Here is a 24,005-nt window from a genome sequence, read left to right on the forward strand (position 1 = left end):
AATACACATGAAAAAGTAAAAGAAACAGAACTTGCAGACCCCAGAATCTCCTACCCCCTTCCTACAGATAAAGAACAGTGACAATAACAATCCCCAGCCCCTCCCCTGCAGGAAAAACAGCAACAATACAATCCCCAACCCCCTTCCCCACAGAAAAAACAGCAACAATAAAATTCCAGACCCCCTCCGCCGCAGAGAAAAAAACAGCCACAATAACAATCCCTGACCCCCCCCACAGAAAAAACAGCAACAAAAACAATCCCTGACCCCCTCCCCCACATAAAATAACAATAATAATAACAATTCCCAACCCCCTCACTCGCAGAAAAAGAAACACAAAAGCGATGTCTAAGACATTCTTTAGGGATGTTATAATCAAAATACTTGTTAAATTTAAATGAATCCTTTATAATAGAGACAAGAGAAATTATACTGGTTATAAAGAAATGGCAGAGAAATTAAATAAATATTTTGTGCTTGCCTTCTTGAAAGAAGAGACAGAAGTCCTCGCAAAAGAAGTGGAGAACAGTGTCTAAATTGAATAGGAGTTCAAGAATATTAACATAAGTGAAAAATCAGTATAGATGTTTAATCCTATCCACCAAATCCCCGTGGATCCCATGTGCCATAATCCTCTGGAATATGAGAGACCAAGTTGAAAGCTTTACTAAAGTCCATGTTGTTGTTAGTACTTTTCCATATCAATTATTTTCATTACCTCCTCAAAAATACTTCATCAAATTTATAAGAGGTAACCACCTCCACACAAAGCAATGCTGACTATCCCTAACAAGTCCATACTTCTCTAAATGTGAGTAAATTCTATTCCTAAGAAACTCTTCCAGTAAATTCCCTAACTATGATGTAAAGCTCAATAGCCTCTGGTTATCCAGTTTGTCCTGATTCTTTTTCTTAACCAAAGGAACAACCTTGACTAATTGCCAATCCTCTGAGACCTTGCCTATGGCTAAAGAAGATTCAAAGATCTCTCTCAAGGGCTCAGCAATTTCTTTTCTTGTCTTCCTCAATAATAGATCCCATCAGGCCCTGGTGTGGTGACTTCTCCAAACTAATATTTCTTCATGTTCGCCTTCTTGATATCAACATGCCTTAGAATATCATTAAACATCAACCTGACCTCACTATCCTCCATGTCCATGTCCAAAATGCTCTTCCATTGAAACTGTGATCACCTGACCAGGCTCCTTCCCTATTTGGGCTCTCTCCCTACTGAGTCAAGAAACTTCCCTGGATACATCTAAGAATTCAGCCAATCTTAGCTTCTGGCACCAAGGAAATTACAGTCAATATTAGAGAAAATAAAGTAATCCACTACAACAATCCTGTTTCATCTTTCAATGATCTGCCTTGCATACGTTCCTCTGTCCCTCAGTAGCTATTAAGAGGCCTATAGTATCACAATGATATGCCTTTCTAATCACCTCTGAGATGTTGCCAACATAGTGACTACAGCTTTTTTTTATTTCAGAGCTCTACCCAAATTGCGTCACCAAATGATCTCACCAGGATGTCCTCTCAAAGTGCAGCTGTAAAATTTTCCCTCATCACCCACATATTTTACATCTTTCTATATTATGTCTGAAACATCTAAACCTTGAAACATTGAACCGCAAGTCCCACCTTTCTGTTAGCCAGGTCTCTGCATTGGCAACAGTGTTGTCATTCCAGTGCTAATCCATGATCTAAGTTCATCTCTCTTACCTGTAAATACAGACTCTTCATCCCAGCACATTAACCTGCCCCTGCTTTTCCCTTCTTTCAGACCTAATCTCTACCTTTTTTTAATCAATCTCTCTGTATACTAATCTGATGCTCTGGATTCCACCCTCCCCTGAGTAGCGGAAGCAAGTCTTCCTGCAAGGATAGCGGTGCTTCCCTAGTTTTAGTTCAACACATGCTTCACGTACAGGGCCCCAGCCTTGGAAGAGACCCCAATGTTCCATGTACCTGAAACACTACATACTGCACCAGATCCTCAGCATTTACTACACTATCCTCCAACTTCTTATCTTGCTAGCATGTGATACAGGAAGTAATTCTTAAATTGCAACCTCAATACCCTGGTTATCAACTTTCTACCTAGTTCTCTCAATTCACTTTGCAGGATGTTCTGTCTTCCTGTTTAGTGTGGACCGTGATCTTCAGCTGCTCACCCTTATTTTTAAGAATGCCCTGTGCCTGCTCAGAGACATTCTTGACTCTGGCACCTGAGAGCAGTACACAATCCTGGACCCTCACTCGCAGTCACAGAAACATCAGTCTGTGCCACTGACTAAAGAATCCCCCATCACTATTACTTGCCTAGTCTTTGATCTACCTTGCTGTCCAATAGAGCCAGTTTGGTGCCACTGATTTTACGGCTGCTGTCATTTTCTCCTGAGAGGCCAGTTACAACTCCCACTCCCCCCAAACAATATCCAAAATGGTACACTTATTAGAGAGGGTGACAGTTTCAGAGATTTCTGCATTATCTCCACACTTCTCCTGGTGGTCACCCTTCCATCTAGCTGAACCTTTGGATAGTACTCTGTCATTGAAACATACAACATTCTGACAGATCTTGACTGAGTAAATGCAAAGTTTCCACAGGCTGGTGATGTGTTTAGAACTGTGGCTCACAAACTCATAACAAGGAATCAGTGATTCAGGACAGATTTGAAAGGAAAAGAATTCCTCCACCCAGAGACACTCAGCTTCTGAGTATATTCAAGGTTCTGTTTTATTCAAGCTGTATCGTTACTGAGTGACAGTAAAGTGGAGATCCATAATTTCAAACTGCTTCTACTCCTGTTTACTTCAACAAAATAATCGAACCTGGACACATTTGGAAGTTTAGAATTTATTTCCTGCATAAAGAGAACAAGCAGTTAACAACAGCATCTCTACATTCCTTCTGTTAATTTTCCTGAAGACAGCAAATATGTCCTCCTGTGTAATATGTATGGGGTCTGTGACCTCGCTACTGCATTGCCTCACATCTACAGACTCTGTGTCTGTCTCCTGAGTAAATACAAATGCAAAAATTAATTCTCTTCTGGCTCCACACAGATTACCACTCTGCTATTCCAGAGGACCAATTCTGTCCCTTGCTATCCTTTTGCTCTTAATACAACCTCAGAAGCCCTTAAGATTCTCATTCACCGTGTCTGCTAGAGCAACCTCATGTCTTCTTTTAGCCCTCCAGCATTCCTTCGTAAGTGTTCTCGTGCATTTCCTCATACTCCTCAAGGACCTCACTTGTTTCTGCCTGCCTATATCTGCCATGCACCTCCTCTTTCTTAACCAGGGCCTCAATATCTCTTGAAAAGAAGAGTTCTCTAAACCTATTCTCTTTGCCTTTTATTCTGAGAGGAACTTACAAACTCTACTCTCAGAATTTCACTTTTGGAGGCCTCCCACTTATCAAGAACACATTTAGTTGGAAACAACCTGTCCTAATCCACGCTTACCACATCCTTCCTGATACCATCAAAATAGGCCTTCCTCCAACTTAGAAACTGAACCAGAGGACCAGACCTATCCTTTTCAAGGGCAGGTCATACCTTATGAGCCTGATTGAATTCTTTGAGGATGTAACAAAATACATTGATGAAAGTAGAGCAGTGGATGTAGTGTATATGGATTTCAGTAAGGCATTTGATAAGGTTCCCCACGCCAGACTCATTCAGAAAGTAAGGAGGCATGGGATCCAAGGAGACCTTGCTTTGTGGATCCAGAATTGGCTTGTCCACAGAAGGCAATGGATGGTTGTGGATGGTTCGTATTCTGCATGGAGGTTGGTGACCAGTGGTGTTCTGCAGGGGTCTATTCTGGGACTCCTGCTCTTTGTGATTTTTATAAATGACCTGGATGAAGAAGTAGAAGGGTGGGTTAGTCAGTTTGCTGATGACACAAAAGTTGGGGGTGTTGTGGGTAGTCTGAAGGGCTGTCAGAGGTTACAGCGGGAAATCGATAAGATGCATTAGGTCCATAAATTCGATGCCACTTTGCCTCACTTCTATAGACTCTGTGTCTGTCTCCCAAGTAAATACAGATACAAAAAATCATTTAAGGTCTCCACATCTTTTTTGGCTCCACGCTTGAATAACCATTATGATCTTCCAAAGGACCAATTTTGTCTCTTGAAATCCTTTTGCTCTTAACATATCTGTAGAATCACTTAGGATTCTCCTTCACCTTGTTCGCTAGGGCAAACTCTTAGGGACCAGGCCTACCCCTTGCATATTTAGTTTGAAATTATTGATACTGTGATCCCTACACAAACTTCTGTCACCTTCCCTATCTCATTCCCTAATAGCAGATCAAGTATCACAAACTTGCTCATTGGGACTTCTGCGTAATGATTAAGAAAAATTTTGAACTCATTTGACGAATTCTATCCCATCTAGTCATTTTACAGTATGGGAATCCCAGTCAATATGTGGAAAGTTAAAATCACCTACTATAACAACTTCATGTTTCTTACAACGGTCTGCAATCTCTCTACAAATTTGTTCCTCTAAATCCCTTTGACTGTTGGGTGGTCTGTAATAGCCCCATTAACATGGTCATCCATTCCACCCATACCGCTTCACCAGGCGAGTTCTCCAGTCTGTCCTGACCAAACACCGCCGTGACAGTTTCCCTCCTTCAATGCCACCCTCCTCCTTCAATCCCTCCTGTTTGTTGCATCTAAAACAACGGAATTCCATAATATTGAGTTTCCAGTCCTGACCCTCCTGCAAGCAAATCTCACTAATGGCTACAATGTCATAATTACAGGTGTTGATCCATGCCTTAAGCTCATCCGCCTTTCCCACAATAAATTTTGCATTGAAATCTGCACAGTTTGTACCATGCTTAACCTTTTGATTCCTAACTTCTTAACATCTTTCTCCACAACCTCTCCACTATCTGTACTAGCATTCTGGATCCCACCTCTTTGCAACACTAGTTTAAACACACACCCCACCCCCCCATGTAGCAAACTAGAGCAAACACTAGCAGCACTGGCAATGATTCACTTCAAATGGTATTCGAAGTGAATCATGAGACTAGACCCCTAGATTGCTTATTTGCATTTTTCTAACCTAGTCAGATGCCCGCACAACACACTTTGTTTATTACCATGAATGGTGAGCTCATCTCTACAACTGGATCACGGAATACATAACCCGATTGATAATTTTAGATAAAGTTGTGGATCTATGTAACATCAGGATAATGACAACTAGCGTTCAGAATACAAAGGATCACCTTCAGCACATCTTATGTCTTTTCATTAGGGGTACTTAAGTCATTTAGTAATTCTTTATCTCTCTGTATTGCTGTTTATGTGGCAGAACTGATACCGTAGCAGAACTATAACTCCTTTTGTGCTCATTCTTTTTTTCTTCTTTTCTAGTTGTTTTAGCCGTTCTCGTTGGTTTTACTATTGTGCTAATACTGGCATGGTTCTTTTTACCGAGAAGGCTTATAAAGAAAATGTAAGTTTTATGTGCACAATGAATGTACTGCAAAATGTCTTGAATTGTAGTTTTAAGATCAGGCCATTCATTACTTAGAATCTTGCATTGATGTTGCAGCTTATTATATCCTTCAGCAGCAAAGATCAGTTCTTAAATTGCCTTAATTCTTCAGTTCTGTGGGATCATGTATTGGCCTAATCTATCCAGGAGTAGTTACTCCATGCATATGACAGAAACTGTGGAATGATGTTGGAGTCATTAGCCTTTTTCCCTGGTTTGAAAAAGATACTTACTTTTCCTTACTTTTTTTAGTGATCAAGATCTTCACCTGTAATACTTCCTTTAATCACTTGGCTAATATGCTGTATTTCTGAAAATTACACATCCATCTAACGCTAATAGAAACATAGAAACATAGAAAATAGGTGCAAGAGTAGGCCATTCGGCCCTTCGAGCCTGCACCGCCATTTATTATGATCATGGCTGATCATCCAACTCAGAACCCAGCCTTCCCTCCATACCCCCTGACCCCTGTAGCCACAAGGGCCATATCTAACTCCCTCTTAAACATAGCCAATGAACTGGCCTCAACAGTTTGCTGTGGCAGAGAATTCCACAGATTCACCACTCTCTGTGTGAAGAAGTTTTTCCTAATCTCGGTCCTAAAAGGCTTCCCCTCTATCCTCAAACTGTGACCCCTTGTTCTGGACCTCCCCAACATCGGGAACAATCTTCCCGCATCTAGCCTATCCAATCCCTTTAGGATCTTATACATTTCAATCAGATCCCCCCTCAATCTTCTAAATTCCAACGAGTACAAGCCCAGTTCATCCAGTCTTTCTTCATATGAAAGACCTGCCATCCCAGGAATCAATCTGGTGAACCTTCTTTGTACTCCCTCTATGGCAAAGATGTCTTTCCTCAGATTAGTGGACCAAAACTGCACACAATACTCCAGGTGTGGTCTCACCAAGGCCTTGTACAACTGCAGTAGTACCTCCCTGCTCCTGTACTCAAATCCTCTCGCTATAAATGCCAGCATACCGTTCGCCTTTTTCACCGCCTGCTGTACCTGCATGCCCACTTTCAATGACTGGTGTATAATGACACCCAGGTCTCGTTGCACCTCCCCTTTTCCTAATCGGCCACCATTCAGATAATAATCTGTTTTCCTATTTTTGCCACCAAAGTGGATAACTTCACATTTATCCACATTAAATTGCATCTGCCATGAGTTTGCCCACTCACCCAACCTATCCAAGTCACCCTGCATCCTCTTAGCATCCTCCTCACTGCTAACTCTGCCACCCAGCTTCGTGTCATCCGCAAACTTGGAGATGCTGCATTTAATTCCCTCATCCAAGTCATTAATATATATTGTAAACAACTGGGGTCCCAGCACTGAGCCTTGCGGTACCCCACTAGTCACCGCCTGCCATTCTGAAAAGGTCCCGTTTATTCCCACTCTTTGCTTCCTGTCTGCTAACCAATTCTCCACCCACACCAATACCTTACCCCCAATACCGTGTGCTTTAAGTTTGCACACTAATCTCCTGTGTGGGACCTTGTCAAAAGCCTTTTGAAAATCCAAATATACCACATCCACTGGTTCTCCCCTATCCACTCTACTAGTTACATCCTCAAAAAATTCTATGAGATTCGTCAGACATGATTTTCCTTTCACAAATCCATGCTGACTTTGTCCGATCATTTCACCGCTTTCCTTTGGAAGGAAAATAATGGCCTGCCACAGATCACTCGAAAAGAAACAATCTTGACACTACTTTTACACTAGTAATATCCCTGTATCAGATCAGAAAACGGTCCTTTACAGATAATGTAGCACTTGTAAAATAATTCTTCTCCACTGATACTGTAGAACAGACACTCCAAGTAGATGTTGTTTGTTGGAGGTGTTGGACCTAGTGATTTTTCAATCCACAGGGTTCTTTTAGGGGTCCAAGAATGACTGAAAACTTGTTGCTTTACGATCATTTTTATTGAAAGTTTCAACAACAAAACAGGTACCAAGCTCATGAAGCTAAAGATCTGAGGAAAAGGCAAAAATAACATACTAAGGACAAAGACAAGATGGTGATTTTTTTTTGCGGAAAACAATACCTTTACATGAAGATCAAGCAAATTCCTGAGATAAGCAAAGGGCCAATTGGAAGACACACAAGCATAATATGTTTAACAGTTAACCAATGAAAAATGAAAACTGTTATGTGACTGTTTCATCACTTTGCTACCAGTAGGTGGAGTATAACATCACATATTATGAAAAATACGTTAAAAATGTTAGTAAAACTACAAATTTATTTTTAATAAAATGTATTAATATCTTATTTAAAGCATTACAAAAATTGATTCCAGCAGAGGTTAAGAATTGCTTCCACATAGCAAAGTATCCACCACCATTCTGGCTATGCTCACTTCTCGCTTCTTCTATTAGGAAGAAGGTATAGAAGCCTCAGGACCCACACCAGCAAATTCAGGAAAAAGTTGTAACCCCTCAACCATAGGTTCTTGAACCAGAGCAGTTAACTTCACTCACCCCATCACTGAACTGTTTCCACAACCTATGGACTCATTAAGGACTCTTTATCTCGTCTTGATATTTATTGAATATTAATTTATTATTTTTTCTCTCTTTTTGTATTTGCAGTTTGTTTTTTCACAATGGTTGTTGCCCGTCCTGTTGGGTGCAGTCTTTCATTGATTCTATTGTGTTTCTTGTACTTACTGATTCTCAGGGTTGTATTTGGTGACAATACATATATGTACTTTGATAATAAATTTACTTTGAACTTTGTAATGTGATATTACTCTCTTGCTTGCTTTCAAACCAGAGTACCTAGGAGTCAATGAATCAGATTCCCTACTTGTGTCAATATCCCAGAAAGAGAAAATTGCAAAAACTTGGAGAAGCAAAGTTTGAAAGCTCCATAAGATGCACTGGTCCCAACAGTGACATACAGAGCACCAGTCTAGTGTACAAAATTCTTCTCCATGCTAATCAATGTGGTGAAGCAGCTGTACATTTAAATTCACACTGCTGCTATAATTACAAGTACTTTCCAACATCACACCATGAAACATATGGTGAGATGTTAGTCACTTGCAGCTAACAACACACATCAAATGTGCACCTCCAAACTGGCTGAAGTCCTACAACCTTTCTAGAATTGTGCAAAGATATGTTACAACATGCATCTGGCTGTGTCAGCCTCTGAGGTTTAGACACTCTCACTCTCCAAGATATGGATAGCCAGCATGGCCCTTCAAAAATTCAGGCCCACCCTGCTAACTGGCGGCCATGCTTTGGCACCAAGATTTTAATATTTAAAGAGCACCTCAGTGCTCAAACATCAGCTCAACTTTGTACTCTTGTCAAGCATTTAGTTCAGAACCCTGTCTTTATTTTAGTCGTGTCTCATATCTTAATTCTAGTTTTGGATACTCCAGCATTTGGGTCCTAACCATCCTTGCCCGGGGCTTGGTCACAGTATGATTTAGTCTAATGTGGAACCAGAGGGGTATCAGAACCTCTATCAGCTGCAGCTAGCTACGGCAAGAAAATTTCTAGACAGAGCCCGGAGATACATAACCTCCAGGTCGCCATGTGCCAACTATCGCAAGGAGGAAGCCAGTCACTTGGGTGAGGCTGTTGGTTGCTCTGCGGAGTCAATCCATCTTCTGACTCTGGAGAATCTTGGCGGTGACCTGGGCTCTTGCCATGGCTTCCTCGCTCAGAGGTCATTGCTGTTTGAATTCCAGCCGTTCCGGTTCCCTCCAGAGCGTGGATAGATGACCTTCATGATCTCTCTCCAGCCCGGAGAGCTCTGCCCTGAACCACCATGCATTTGGGAGCAGAGGTCAAAGTTTTGCTTGGATTCGGAGGAATTTGTGGACGCCATGAAGAGGTTGTTTCATCATCCCACCAGAGCCATGGACCATCTGATGAAGGCGTGTCAGGATTGTCAGTCGGCAGCTGCCTTTCGGACTTTGACTGAGGAGAATGGCTGGAACGGGGAAGCCTTGCCCGCTCTGTACTGCCATGGACTTCGAAGTAAAATAAAGGATGCCCTTGCCTTGGGAGAACCGGTAGAAGACTTAAAGGTTTTAATTGACCAGTCCATCTGCCTTGGTAATCGCTTGACAGAGCAAGAGTAGGATTATCTTGTGAGCTCAAAGAGGGCGAGCCCAAACCCGGCCTCAATGCATCACGGTTCCACTTCCTGACTTTGGCCAATGACCAGTCCATGCAAATCAGCTGCACAAGACTCCTCACTGATAAGAGATCCCGGCGTTAGACTTGAGGTTGCTGCTATTACTGTGGGGTTGCAGGTCACCTGCGGCCAAATGTCCAGAGCTGCAGCCATCACTGCTAAGACCATCCAGTGAAGGGAGAACTGTGATGGTAGCAGCCACTACTCCTGACCCTGCTGATTCTAATGTCACGCTGAAGGCGGAGATCTTCTCGAGGTAGAACCAATGAGAGGTGAATACGTTTGTGGACTCTGGGGCAGCCGACAATTTCCTGGACTTGGGGGCCACCTGTCAGCTCAACATAACCCTGCAGGAGCTGAGGCAGCAGCAGCCCTGAGCGGTGATCCTCTTGGTTCCAAGCAGGTCCTGCAACAGACATCAGTTCTGCAGATGAGGATAGAGGAACGTACCGATGACATTTGTTACTATATCATCGATTCTTCTCACCGTTCCCTGATCCTCGGTCACCCTTGGCTGTCCCAGCATAACCCTTCCATGAATTGGAAGGAAGGGAATATCATTTCACAGTCCAGTCATTGCAAGAGGGTATGTTGCAGTGGTGTGCCAACCCCCAGACTCTCCTGAGACCAGCGGCTGATGATAAGGCAGACTTTTGTTCGGGGTAACAAGACCTTTCAGGAGATCCAGTCTTCCCTGCAAGTGCAAGCAAGCCAGCTCCAGCTAGTTGGGGGTGCGATGGAACCAGAGAGAGAGGACAAGCCAAGAAGGTGCCCAAGCAGTCTGGTGTTAAAACAGCCAGGGATCTAGTTGCCAGGTCCCATCTAAATGTAGACCCATAGAGTCTAGTCCCAGGTGTACAGACCATTTGTAGCACCTCATTGGAGTTGTCTGAGGATACAGATAAACATGTGGACTCTGATTTGGTCTCTGTTTCATCTAAAGACTCTAGTGACCCTATGAAAGAGACTGAGGACTGCCAAATCACCTTTGCTATGGTAGGAGCCTCGGGAGTCATCCTTAAAGGGATATGGGGGGGGGGTGCGGAGTTGTAACATTGAAGCCAGTCGAAATTCCTTCCATCTACAAGGATTTGGAAGAGGTCTTCAGCAAGGGAAAGGCCTCGACTCTTCCACCACACTGATCCTACGACAGTGCAATAAATTTACTGCCTATTACTTGTCATCCACAGGGTTGATCAGGCCCGGAGAGAAGCGCTGTGGAGAAATATGTAAAGAAGGCTCTAGCCATGGAATTCATTTGGCCCTCCTCCTCACCAGCTAGCACAGGCTTCTTCACACAAATAGGGCGGGAGCCTGTGGACATGCATTGATTATAGAGAGCTGAATCGCATACCGGCCAAAAATCGTTACCCCCTTCCACTCATGAACACTGCCTTCAAGATTCTCCAAGGGGCAAGAATATTCTCGAAGCTAGACCTGCAGAGTGCATACAAACTGGTCCACATAAAGGAGTGGAAAACTGCATGCAACACACTGACAGGGCATTATGAGTATCTGGTCTCACGAACATGCCAGCAGTTTTCCACGCGTTTATAAACAATATACTCTGGGATGCTTTCCATAAGTATGCCTTCATATTTGATGATATCCTAATCTTCTTGAAGAAAATGCAGAAGCATATTGCTCACATCGGGGATATCTTAAAGAGGCTTCTACATCATGGACATTATGTCAAGCTGGAGAAATTCAAATTTCATGTCACCACCATTTCATTTTTGGGTTTTATCATCTCTAATGGCAATCTCAAGATGGGCCCTACTAAGACACAAGCAATCAGAGATTGGCCACAACCATCCAATATGAAACAAGTCCAATGACTCCTGGGATTTACCAACTTTTACTGAAAGTTCCTCAGGAACTTCAGCTCAGTGGCAGATCCACTGATATCTCTAAGAAATCCACAGGCCCTTTTGTCTAGAAAAGAAGACTGTTTTTGCAGAGCTCAAACAATGGTTCCCATCTTGGTTTCACCTAACCTGGACCTTCCCTTCATCCTGGAGGTGGATGCCTCGGATGTCGGAGTGGGTGCAGTGGTGTCTCAACAGACACCTTTGGACAATAAACTGCACTCGTATGTGTTCTTCTCCAGGTGGCTATCCCCAGCAGAGGTGAACTACAACATCAGAAATAGAGAGCTGCTTGCGATCAGGTTGGCTTTGAAGGAATGGTTTCACGGGCTTGAAGGGGCCAAGAACCCTTTTATTATATGGACAGATCACAAGAACTTGGCTTATATTCAGAAGGCCAAAAGTTTAATTCCATGCAGGCCAGGTGGTCTGTTTTTTTTAACTGCTTCAATTTCGTCCTGATCTATCGACCAGAGTCAAAAAATCAGAAACTACATTCCTTGTCTCATCAGTTTGAGCCTAAAAGGGAGGAGCAGTCTACTACCATTTTGCCCCAAGCTAAAGTGATAGTGCCATTTCATTGAGGAATCTTCCACTTGTTCACAAGGCCCAAGGATAGTCCTCCGGATCATCTGTTCATCCCAAGTTCCAAGTACCCAGGTCCCGGGTACTTCAGTGGGGATATGTATCAAGAATGTCTACTGATCCAGGGAGTGCCAAGACCCTTAAGTTCATTAAGAGAGGATACTGCTGGCCTGGAATGGCAAGAGAGATCTGACAATACTTGCAGGCATGCAAGGTGTGGGACAAGGAGCCCCACATCCAACCTCAAGGGCTCCTTCACCCTCTACCTGTTTCAGACAGACCATTGGTGCACATCTCCATGGACTTTGTCAGGGGTCTTCTGCCCTTCAAGGGGAAGACCACCATCATGGTAATTGGAGATCATTTTTCGAAGGCCTACAAATTCATTGCCTTGGACAAACTACTGTCTGTGGTGGAGACAGCCAAAATTGTCGTGCACAGGGTCTTCAGAATCCATGGATTTCCGGTGGACATTGTGTTCAATTACAGTCCTCAATTCACATCATGTTTTTGGAGGGTATTCTGTACACTGATTGGGGCAACAGTGAGTCTTTCCTCTGGGTTTCACCCCCAGTCCAACAGCCAGACAGAGCGAGTGAACCATGATATGAAACGAACCTAAGATGCCTAGCTTCAGAAAAGCCAGACAAGTGGTGTGACCATTTGATGTGGGCCAAAGTTGCCCACAACACTTTACCTGGTTCAAATGCCAATTTGGGTATTCTCTGCCACTGTTCCCTGAGCAGGAGGCTGGGCTTAGGGTTCCTGCAGCCAAAGATCTCATCCGATGCTGCAAGGAAAAATGGACTAGGGCAAGGGAGATTTTGTTGGCCTCTAACCAGAAGGCTGAAATAAAGGCTAACTGCAAGAGAAGACAGAAACCAGCAGCTTTGCAACCTGGGCAACAGTTTGGCTGTCTACTCAGGATTTGAACCCTTCGAGTGGAGTCTAGGAAGTTGGTGCTCAAGTTCAATCGACTCTTCAAGGTTCTCAAGAAAGTACACCAGTGGCTTACACCTTGCAGCTCCCCTAGAACCTCAAGATTAATCCCACCTTCCACATTCCCAAATTAAAACCGGTAAAGACGAGTCCTTTAGCCCCGCCACCGCCACCTAGGTTTGTCGATGAGGAACAAGTCTTTACTGTAAAAAGAATCCTGGATTCACAAGGGTATTCAGCAGTTCCTCGTGGATTGGGAAGGATTCGGACCAAGGGGAATGCTGCTGGGTTCCTCAAAAGGAGACTTGGATCCGGCTCTCATTCATGACTACCATCATGGTCTCTCTGAGCAGCCAGGGCCATCGGGAGTCAGCTGTAGAGGAGGGGGTCCTGTTAAGACATGCACCCGACCATGCCAGACTCTGGAGTTTAAATGCTCTACTCTCCAAAATATGGATAGCTAGTTGGCGGCCATGTTTTGGCACCAAAATTTTAATATTTAAAGAGCATCTGAACTGAGGTTCGGTGCTCAATCATCAGCTCAACTTTGGATTCTTGCCCAGCGTCTAGTTGAGAACCTTGTCTTCATTTCAGTCTCGAACTGTGTCTCAATTCTAGTCTTGGATACTCCAGCACTTGGGTCCTAACTGTCCTTGCCGACATCTCTCAACACAACACACGCTTATTGATCCATAAAATGTCAGTGATTGCCATGTGGATAGTCTGCAACCTCCTGAATGAGACTTAATTGAAAACCTTTTATTGAAATTACTGGATTCAGCCTGCAGAACATTTCCTTCACTATCTTAAGGAAAAATTACAGAATTTTTCTACTGCAAATGTGAAAACACTCATTACATAACCAAGAACTGTCCACTTTATGTTTTGATAGGACCCACCAATGCCATATTTCAAGCTGACTCTCATGCTATAGAACAGAGTCTTACAGTCATAGAGTACAGCACAGAAACAGGTCCTTTGGCCCATCTAGTCCATGCCTATATGTCTAAACTATTTAAACTGCCTACTCCCATTGACCTGCACTGGGATCGTAGCCCTTCATACCCCTACTATCCATGTACCTATCCAAACATCTCTTAAACATTGAAATCGAGCTTGCATGCACCTCTTATGCTGGCAACTCATACTACTGACCCCCTGAGTGAAGAAGTTTCCCCTCAAGTTCCCCTTAAACTTTATACCTTTCACCCTTGACCCATGATCTTTGGTTATAGTCCCACACAACCTCAGTGGAAAAGACCTGCTTGAATCTAAAGAATCTAAAGAATACAGTCTGAACTTATTCTACCTTTTCTTATAACTCAGGTCCTCCAGACCTGGCAAACTCCTTGTAAATTTTCTCTGTCCTCTTTCAACCTTGTTTACATCTTTCCTGTCAGTAGGTGACCAAAACTGCACACAATACTCCAAATTAGGCCTCGCCAACATCTTATACAACTGCAACAAGTTCAATAGGTAACTGTTTCCTTTGAAAAATGGAATAGATTTCAAGCAAAACTCTTGCCTAATCACATACTATATGTGGAAGCTGCTGAAACTATTGTATTGGTGAGATCATGCCTTGACTAAGCTCTTTTCGCACAATTTGAACTGTGTTCAAGTCTGGGCCATGGCCATTTCTGGCCTGTTTCAAAGTGCATTTATTATCAAATAATGTATAAATTATATAGCCTTGAGATTTATTTGCTTACAAGCAGTTGCAAAGCAAGGAACCGGGAAGAAACCAATTAAAAAAATAAAACCAATCTCCTAGTGCCCACAGAGAAAGAGAAAAAAACACAAAACAAATCATATAAACAATAGAAGCGAGCAACAATAACAGCATTCCGAACAAAACTGAGCCCTTAGATCCAAACCCCGGGTGCAGCTCAGAGTAGGCCAAAAGCCTTGGTACTCAGTTCCTCATATTAGCGGGGCAAAGCACCGCAAAGTTCGCAGACACGAAGCACAGCAGCCTGGGGCAGTCTCACAGCCTTAGCATCATGGAGACAGAAGCCTCCAGACTATCTGGGCTGATGTTTAAATTATTCAAACCTTGCACTAGAACCCAGGCCCCACCGCCGACAAATCGCTCTGGGCCTAGATTTTGCTGCCGAAGAAACCGTTCTTAATCTCTTCATATCAGCTCAGTGCCCAAAACAATCCAACAAAGGTGTCCAACTCTCGACTCCCTGCCTTTCCAGTCTATATGGGCCGGCATTTAGATTGTCCCAACAGCAAATCGTACCTCACATTAGGACCTGGGCCTTGAACACACCGCCCAACGATTCGCTTCGGAACTGGATTTCACTGCTGAAGAAGCCTTTCTCGACCTCTCCAATTCAGTCGGCATTTAGAGTGGTCCAACACCGTACCCAGGTCGTTGGACGGGCATCGGAAGTCCTCTGTCCTGACTTTTTCCCTCCTGATCGTTCACTCCAACCAGCACGGCTCCAACTCCAAGTGCAACAATTTTGCAGCGCTCTAGAAGGACTCATCCTGCAAATTTGCTTTGTCTTTGCCCACTTCTTCATTGTTTATGGTGATAGTTTACCGCAATTTACTTCAAAAAAAGTGTTTTTAGTAATGTTTTTAATCAAATTCCTTTGCTTTTGAACTACCAGTAAACTGTCGCACATCTTTGGTAGTGCCATCTTAAACCAGAGGTCAGCTCAGAGAAATAATTTATCTTTATCGGCAGCAGAAAGAAGCAATTGAATTTGTTGGAAACACATCTAACAATGATTTTTTTTTTCTAAAACAAAAATTCATAAACTCACTTTTAATTTTGACATTTGTGAATAAAAAATTTTCTGTGGGGGAAAGACTACATTGTGCCCATTAATTTTGTGAATCTTGTTTATTCAGTACTGGCTTATCCTTTAAGTCAGAAATATTATTTATTTTTCCATAGTTGGTAAAGTTTTTATTAACTAAATGTATGCTATTCAGTCCACTCTAATTTATATTATGTTCCATTTTAGACAAAACCCGAAGTGACATTATAAAGTGAGGTGAGTGATGTGCATCATGGAGATATTTGTAAAAGTGACGCAAGTTTCTGCTCCTCCTAGTTCTCACCTTTACTTTGCTCCTAAGACAAAAGCTTGTTTTCACATCTGGCTTTATATTGCATTGTTTTCTTGATTCCACTTATCCTTCATTTCTATACAATTTTGGAGATCTCACCACTGATTTGCCATAGTTTGTCAATGTGTAGATGAACCAAACATTTTAGCAGTTAATCACTGGCATGGCTGATAATAGGTTATTCAGAGCCTAACAGAAGTTTCACATCCAAGACATCTACACATTCTCATTCCTGTCTTTTAAGCTTAGGCCAGTGTTGTACAATTATGGTGTTCAACTAGACCCCAAGACTTTGGCTTCAAGCCTTGACATACTGAGCTCCGGCATTTTACTTTTCCAGGTGAGTTACCTCAAAAGTTCCAAGTTGCATATCATCTTAAATTCAGTTAATAAAGACATCAAAGTCCTCACCCTTGTCTACATTTGCCAGCCAATCATGTCTCACATTTCTGCTCTTCCAACTGTGCTTCACAGTGCTTCTTTCCCAAGCATCATCTACAACAGAACCCTCAACTTTCTTTGTCTCGCATTTCATAACTTTGGCTCCCATTTTTTTCCTCTTTTCACATTCACAAAACCTTTATATAAAAAAATTGTGTCAACTGAACTTTCAATCATCCAACTTCACCCCACACCCTACTTTCCATTAATTTCTATTGTCCCTCTCCAGTCCTAAGTGTGAGATGCCCTTGTACTCTGTGGAATGTAAGGTTGCATTATTTATGTAACTTCCCTCATTTGACAGAGAAGCATCATATCTCCTCGGTTATTCTATCCCTGGTTTCTTCATTGTTAATTGAACTCAGTAAGAAAGATAGTTAGGCTCTTGCAGCTGATTCCACTGACCTTAAGTAAGAGAGGAAGTTAGCTACAGTCACCCTTGTGATCATTTCTGCAAACTCTACAGGAAGCTCTGGGTAGCTTGATAAAAATAAGATTGATTTTGTTGAGCAACCCAAAGTGGTGGAGGAACTCAGCATACCAGGCAGCATCTATGGAGGGGAATAAACAGTCTATGTTTTTCCTGAAATCCTTCATCAGGATGGAGTTCTTCTCGAATTTTGTTCGTGTTGCTCAAGATTTACAGTATATGCAGAACGTCGTGTGTTTTTGGTTTTGTTGTCATGTTTAGAATAGTCCGCAAGTACTGTTTATCCAGGTTTAGTTACCTTGAATAGTCACCAAAATAAGACTCTGTTCTTCAATTAACTGAACCTTTGTTGGGAAAGTAAAGGATGAAAAATGGCCAAAAAATACTGATGATGAAATATTTTAATCTTTTCTCCTAATTGTCAGGAATTTGCACCTTGTCAGGATGAAGAGAAAGCACCAGCCAGTAGGAAATGGCAATGTGGAAAGTAATCATTTGTAAAGTATATTTTGATGGTGTTGTAGCTATAAACAGGAAGTTCTTCATACTATTTTGTATTCATTTATTTTTGGACAAATGTAGAAATCTGAGAACTGTAGTATAATCTAAATCTAAGACCTTTATTCATGGAAATGAGCATTCAATGTTTTTTTGGATTTAGTCTGAAAGATTGTGGAGGGACCGCTCCTTTACACAGAATTAACGAATTAGGTAGATCAGGCAAAACCTGAAACAGCCACTTATAAGAGAAGAATCAGAGATCAGACGAAGTACAGCTCCTCACATTGAAGTATTGAGTAACTGCTTGGAAACTTGGCTTCCAACAGGGAAGCTATGTACACTACATTTGAAATACATGGCTCTGCTTATTTTCCTGTACAGTCGTGCTAGCAAAGAGCTGTTCAACATAGGGATCTAAATACTAGCCCCTTTGTAATGTATAATGGGAACTGCATATTTTCCTTAGTTGCCCATGGCGTGCAGGTAACACTAACAAAGCAGAATTTATTGTCCATTTCTAGCTGCTCTGCTAGCAACCAAAACCTTTGGTGTAGCAACCAAACCTTGTGGAAATGATGAAACATTGTCGTCATCTCTGTGAGAAAGTCTTCAGTGAGTTTATTTTACAGTAGTCTCTTCTCTTGATTGAAAAGTCCCTAGCATCAATCAGACACTCCTAAAAGCAACTGTTGAACTGTAAACAAAATAATAAAATATAGTGCAAGCTAAGTTTATGCCTTGGAAATTGAGAAAAAGAAGTAGAGTTGGATGTGAAAAAGAGCCATGGTGTTTATTCCGTATTAAATGTCTGTTATGAGGAAGTTGGGTTGTTCAGTTTGGAATAAGAAGTGATATAATAAGATTTATAAGGTAGAATAGGTTAATACTGAATACCATTTTAAAATAGCATGGGAGCAGGACAGATCAGAGATTCAGATTACCAAAGGGAAAGCCAGGGCTGAAGTTAACCTTCATAGAGAGTGATCAGTGTTTCCGAGCAAAGACAAAAATATTACAATCATTTTAAAAAGACTGTCAGATGTCATAATTATCATTGATGTAGTAGAAAATACTGAATAGCATTATCATTCCCAAAGATCTTGTAATATACTTAATTGAGAAGAAAGCATGATGTAGAGTATTTTTACACCATAGCAGGGTAACCGGCAAAACTAAATTTCTACAAATATAGAGCTTCTCTACCAATAGAGTTTTTATAACTAGAATGAAAATGCTATAAAGTCACTATACAATTTACATTAATGTTCTCAATTTTGGAATAAGATCCAAAATACACTGTCTGACATATGGGTGAGCCACAGACCCCTTTCAACAATTCCATTTTCAATATGGTAATATCCGTACTTGCATTAATTTTCATTACTTAAAATATTATTCTTAAACAGATTGATGAGTCTGTCATTCAATTTGTATGTGGTGAGCTCCTGATTTAATTGCTGTTGTGATGTAGTAGTGTTCCAAGGCATAAACTGTAGGTGCCAATTAGAGACCAAACAGGAAAAATTGACCTATAATAACAAACAATCTGCTAGAGGAACTCAGTGGACTGAGCAGCGTCTGTACGGGAAAGGAATTGTTGATATTTCAAGTCAAAATCCTGATTCAGACTCTGATGCAGGATTTTGATGCTAAATGTCAAGGATTGCTTTCCTATCAGTCTCTAGCATCTGCAGTCTTCCTGTGACTCCAAATGACCTATAGTTGTATGTTCACCTACTGTGTAGAAATTGTAAAAACCTCCTGCCATTTAGTAGCATTGTCTTTGTGGAGAATAAGGAGAACACATTCACCTGTAGCTCTACCAACAGCAGAGGTCAGCCATATCAAAAACAGGAGTGGTACATGGAGGAACTGAGAGTCATAGATGAAACAAGCCACTAAAAAAATCCAGAGTTATGAATATATCTGTACTAATGTCAGTATGAACATTATTTTTTCAATTTAATTTTTGGATTTCAATATGGAATTAAGATGGAGTACAGATACCTAATTCTTCGAGAATATGAATGTGAAAAGAGAGATTATGTATTACTGTAGTACATTATGTGTCTGAGAACATCCCAGATTACAACCAAAGGGAATTCAATTTCAAGTTTTGTCTAAAAGACTGTGCAGTATTAAAATGTCAACCATGACTTTGTGTTCAATCTCAGGGAGTGGGGATATTGTTATAACTTCAAGTCAAGGATACTAACATAGAAACATAGAAAATAGGTGCAGGAGTAGACCATTCGGCCCTTCGAGCCTGCACCGCCATTTATTATGATCATGGCTGATCATCCAACTCAGAACCCCACCCCAGCCTTCCCTCCATACCCCCTGACCCCCGTAGCCACAAGGGCCATATCTAACTCCCTCTTAAATATAGCCAATGAACTGGCCTCAACTGTTTCCTGTGGCAGAGAATTCCACAGATTCACCACTCTCTGTGTGAAGAAGTTTTTCCTAATCTCGGTCCTAAAAGGCTTCCCCTCTATCCTCAAACTGTGGCCCCTCGTTCTGGACTTCCCCAACATCGGGAACAATCTTCCTGCATCTAGTCTGTCCAATCCCTTTAGGATTATATACGTTTCAATCAGATCCCCCCTCAATCTTCTAAATTCCAACGAGTACAAGCCCAGTTCATCCAGTCTTTCTTCATATGAAAGTCCTGCCATCCCAGGAATCAATCTGGTGAACCTTCTTTGTACTCCCTCTATGGCAAAGATGTCTTTCCTCAGATTAGGGGACCAAAACTGCACACAATACTCCAGGTGTGGTCTCACCAAGGCCTTGTACAACTGCAGTAGTACCTCCCTGCTCCTGTACTCGAATCCTCTCGCTATAAATGCCAGCATACCATTCGCACTGAAATAAATTTGAGAAAGGGCAGATAACTTTCTAATGAAGACCTAAGGCGACTTTGGGTTTTATAAATAATGACATGGAGTACAAGAGGAAATAACTGGAGTATGAAAACAGAATGAAGTAGATTGTCTCTGACTGTGAAAAGAAAAACAGAGTTGCAGGGCATTCTTCAGAGAGTACTTGAACTATACTCTGTTTTTATTTCAGAGTTCCAGTATCCACAGCATTTGCTTTCATAAATTGGCTAGAATAATTCCTACTGTGGTAAAATGCAATTTGTAGGATAGTACAGTCAGTCTCAGCAGATTTAACTCAGAGAGTTTCCCATTTCCAATAACTATCTTGTGAAACCTACAGGACTGGGCAGAGTGGATCCAGCTTTGATTAAGTAACCTTCTGATAGTACTTAGGCTATACTTGTAAGTTCTTGTTATTGGTATAAAGTAATCAAAGCTTGCAGCTCAACAAAAAACCAGTCTATTCAAGAGATGAAGATTCTTCAGAAAGTACTTTGAACTAAACTTGTTTTTGTTTCAGAGTTCCAGTATCAGAAATCCCACCCTGCAAAAACTCATTTCAGGGAGGTAGCACCACCACCCCCGCTCCCTGCAACCCTTATCCTTATTATATTGTCTTATGCAGAAAATATGACATTAAAATATGTACTTATATTATCATGGAGTCATTATTTTATTCTATTACAACTTTAAGCAAGCCTACAGGGAGTTTGGCCTCATCCCGTAGGACATCAATAGAGTAGCTTCTTAGCAGCTACCCAGCTAGTTTAAATAATGTTAGCTATGCTAATGAACAGATGACACCTGCTAAACTCACCTCAACGTGTCTTTTACAGTCATTTTAACCCACCATGGGCAATAGAGAAGTCACTGTTGCAAACAGTGCAGCGAGCAACACTGTCATTATTTTTGACCCCTATTAGGCAGAGGTACACTTTAGTGTAGTCTGGGGTGAAGTACGTTTTATATTTTCTTTTTCTGGAACACTCTGCCATGGCGCTGCAGGACACTAAACTGAACTGATGGACAATGAAAGAGAGGGAAAGGTCGACTGTAAAGCCCGCCCACAGAGAAAACTGATATGTCTTCTTAGCACAAAGCAAGACCAATCAGGATTCATTCATTCATTCTCATTTTCTCTCTATCTCTATCTCTCGGAAAAATATCGATTTCCAGAATATTGTATATAATTTGTGGGCATCAGGGAGCCACTATCAGGGAGACTCCCGGAACTTCCAGGAGAGGTGGGATGTCTGCAGTATCCACAGCATTTGCTTTCATAAATTGGCTAACGTTGTTGCATGAATGAGATCACCGGAGAGGGAGTTACTGGTAGATACAAAGCAGCTTCTTTATTCGACAAAACAAGGTACAGCAAGCATACAGAGACCCTTTTGGTAGAAAGGTATGCTGCCCAAAGTGGGGCTCAATATTTATTTGCTACACACACAAAGGACATTTCCTTATTTACAAAGTATAGATAATGCTTTCTTTTGAAGCTACATACAAACTTAACACCTGATTACATTCATCCCACAGACACCAGCAGGTCTGGGCTAGTATTCACAGTTTTTAGGAAATGCATTGTTACAAATGGACTCAGATTCTGATATTCACAGCTTTTAGGAAATGCATTGTCAAGGAACAGAAGACTGGTGGCTGAAGCCACTTACTAAGTGTTAATGACCTAAACCCAAAAATTACTCTTAACAGTCCCTCCTCTTGGCCCTCCTGGCCAAAAGTAAATTTGTACCAGGAAAGGCCAACCTAGGAGGAGCTACTCAAATAGGGCAGCAAAAATGCCTGCCTCGAAATTTCCCCCTAATTTTTGTGTGCCTCGATATCTACCCTAGCATTCCCTAATCGCTACCTACCAAATGCTAAGCAGAGAGGCTGTTCCAGAAATTTGAACAAGTCTTTAGAAATGCGGCTTCTTTCGTGTGCCTGTCTGCTCTTTCCCTGCAGGCTGATTGCAGCTTCATCATATTCCTTTGTCTTCAGCCCTTCATTCTCTGGTGGCTGAAACTCTCTTTCCAGGAGCACCCACAGACTTTCTCATCGATGTACAGGAAGGGGTTGGGGTGGCCTCTACGTAAATGTCTGCAACGACTTCTCCCCGGTGGCACCCCCTTCCGAACTGTCCAGTCGATCACTGGCCCAACTGCTGAAAGGGCCCAGCTCCTCAGACTGAGGGTGACTGCTTTCAGATGCTGTGTGCTGTATGCCATCAAAGTTGTGGAACTTGCTGCCTCTGCTTTAGCTTAAAAATCCTTCCCCATCTATTTCCAATATTCTTCTATTCTATTCTATGCTATAAACTAATCATCTACCTTCAGCAACCAGCCTTCTTTACAGAGTACCATCATCATCACACTTTGGCAGGCTATTCCTGGTTTTCCAACACGCTGTCAGTATCTTCTTGTCATAAGGGGGGCACTGGGAGCGGACCCAAATGCAAGACACAGACACTGAAGCACTGGGAACAGGACTAGGTGAGTCAAGCAAGCAAGGGAAGTGGGGAAGAAATGACGCTGGACAAGACACAGGCCCTGGATGAGGCTAGGATACAGGGCCTGGGCTAGGACTAGGCTAGGGAAACGGGACCTGGACGAGGAACTTGGAACCTGGACGAGGACTCCGAGCCAGAGACTGGACAGCGACCTGGAACCTGGGTCTTGACTCGGGCTCGGACCCCAGATCTAGGCAAGGACAAGATGTGGCCACAGGACGAGGAGTGGCAACAGGACTGGACGTGAGATTCCTGGACAGGACGAGGGAACCCCAGCACCGTGCTGGGCAAGGTACTCCTGGGCTGGGCAAGGCACATGGACAGGACGAAAACACGAAGCCTTGACTTGGTTGAGGGAGAAAAGGAACGCAGAGCCTTGGTCGAGGGAGAACAGGAACATGGAACACAGAGTCAGGACCCCTCCTAGGGAGCAGAACATAGGCCCGGGACTCATACACAGAACACTGAGAGACAGATCTCCACTCAAGGTAGCGGCAAACGGCTGGATCTACCCAGCGGAGGCAAGGGCACAAAGAGACAGTTTCCCAACACAAGGTAGCAGCAAACGGCCGGACCTACCTAGTGGAGGCATGGAGACAAGCAAGATAGCAGGCAAGGATTGAGGGAAAGGCTACAGAAGGAAGGGGAAGGGAAGGGAACAGTCCAGCAACTGAAGCTGAACCCAGGAGCTGTTTATGTATCCAGTCCAAAATGGGAATCGTGGCTAAATTAAGGCACACAACAGGACAAGGGAAAATTGGAAAACCTGGAATAAGGAACGATGGACTGGACTGTGAACAGGAATGCGGACTTCATGGACCGGACCATGACACTTCTGCCATGCTCTCGGTGTTTTCTGCCTTTGCGTTTCTTCTGGGTATGTTTTCATTAGTGGAGGTCAGGTCTGGCATGGCCGGCTGGTATTCCTCTCTTAGGTTCTCTGTAATTACATGGTTACTGGGTACATTTGATCCCCCACTCTGTCTGTGGGAGCAACAAGAGGGTGAGTCATATGCTTTAACCTGAGTCCAGTGTTTTCACTGGCTGCCTCGCCGAG

The sequence above is a fragment of the Mobula hypostoma genome, chromosome 29, assembly GCF_963921235.1.
Source record: "Mobula hypostoma chromosome 29, sMobHyp1.1, whole genome shotgun sequence".
In the NCBI taxonomy this organism is placed as follows: domain Eukaryota; kingdom Metazoa; phylum Chordata; class Chondrichthyes; order Myliobatiformes; family Myliobatidae; genus Mobula; species Mobula hypostoma.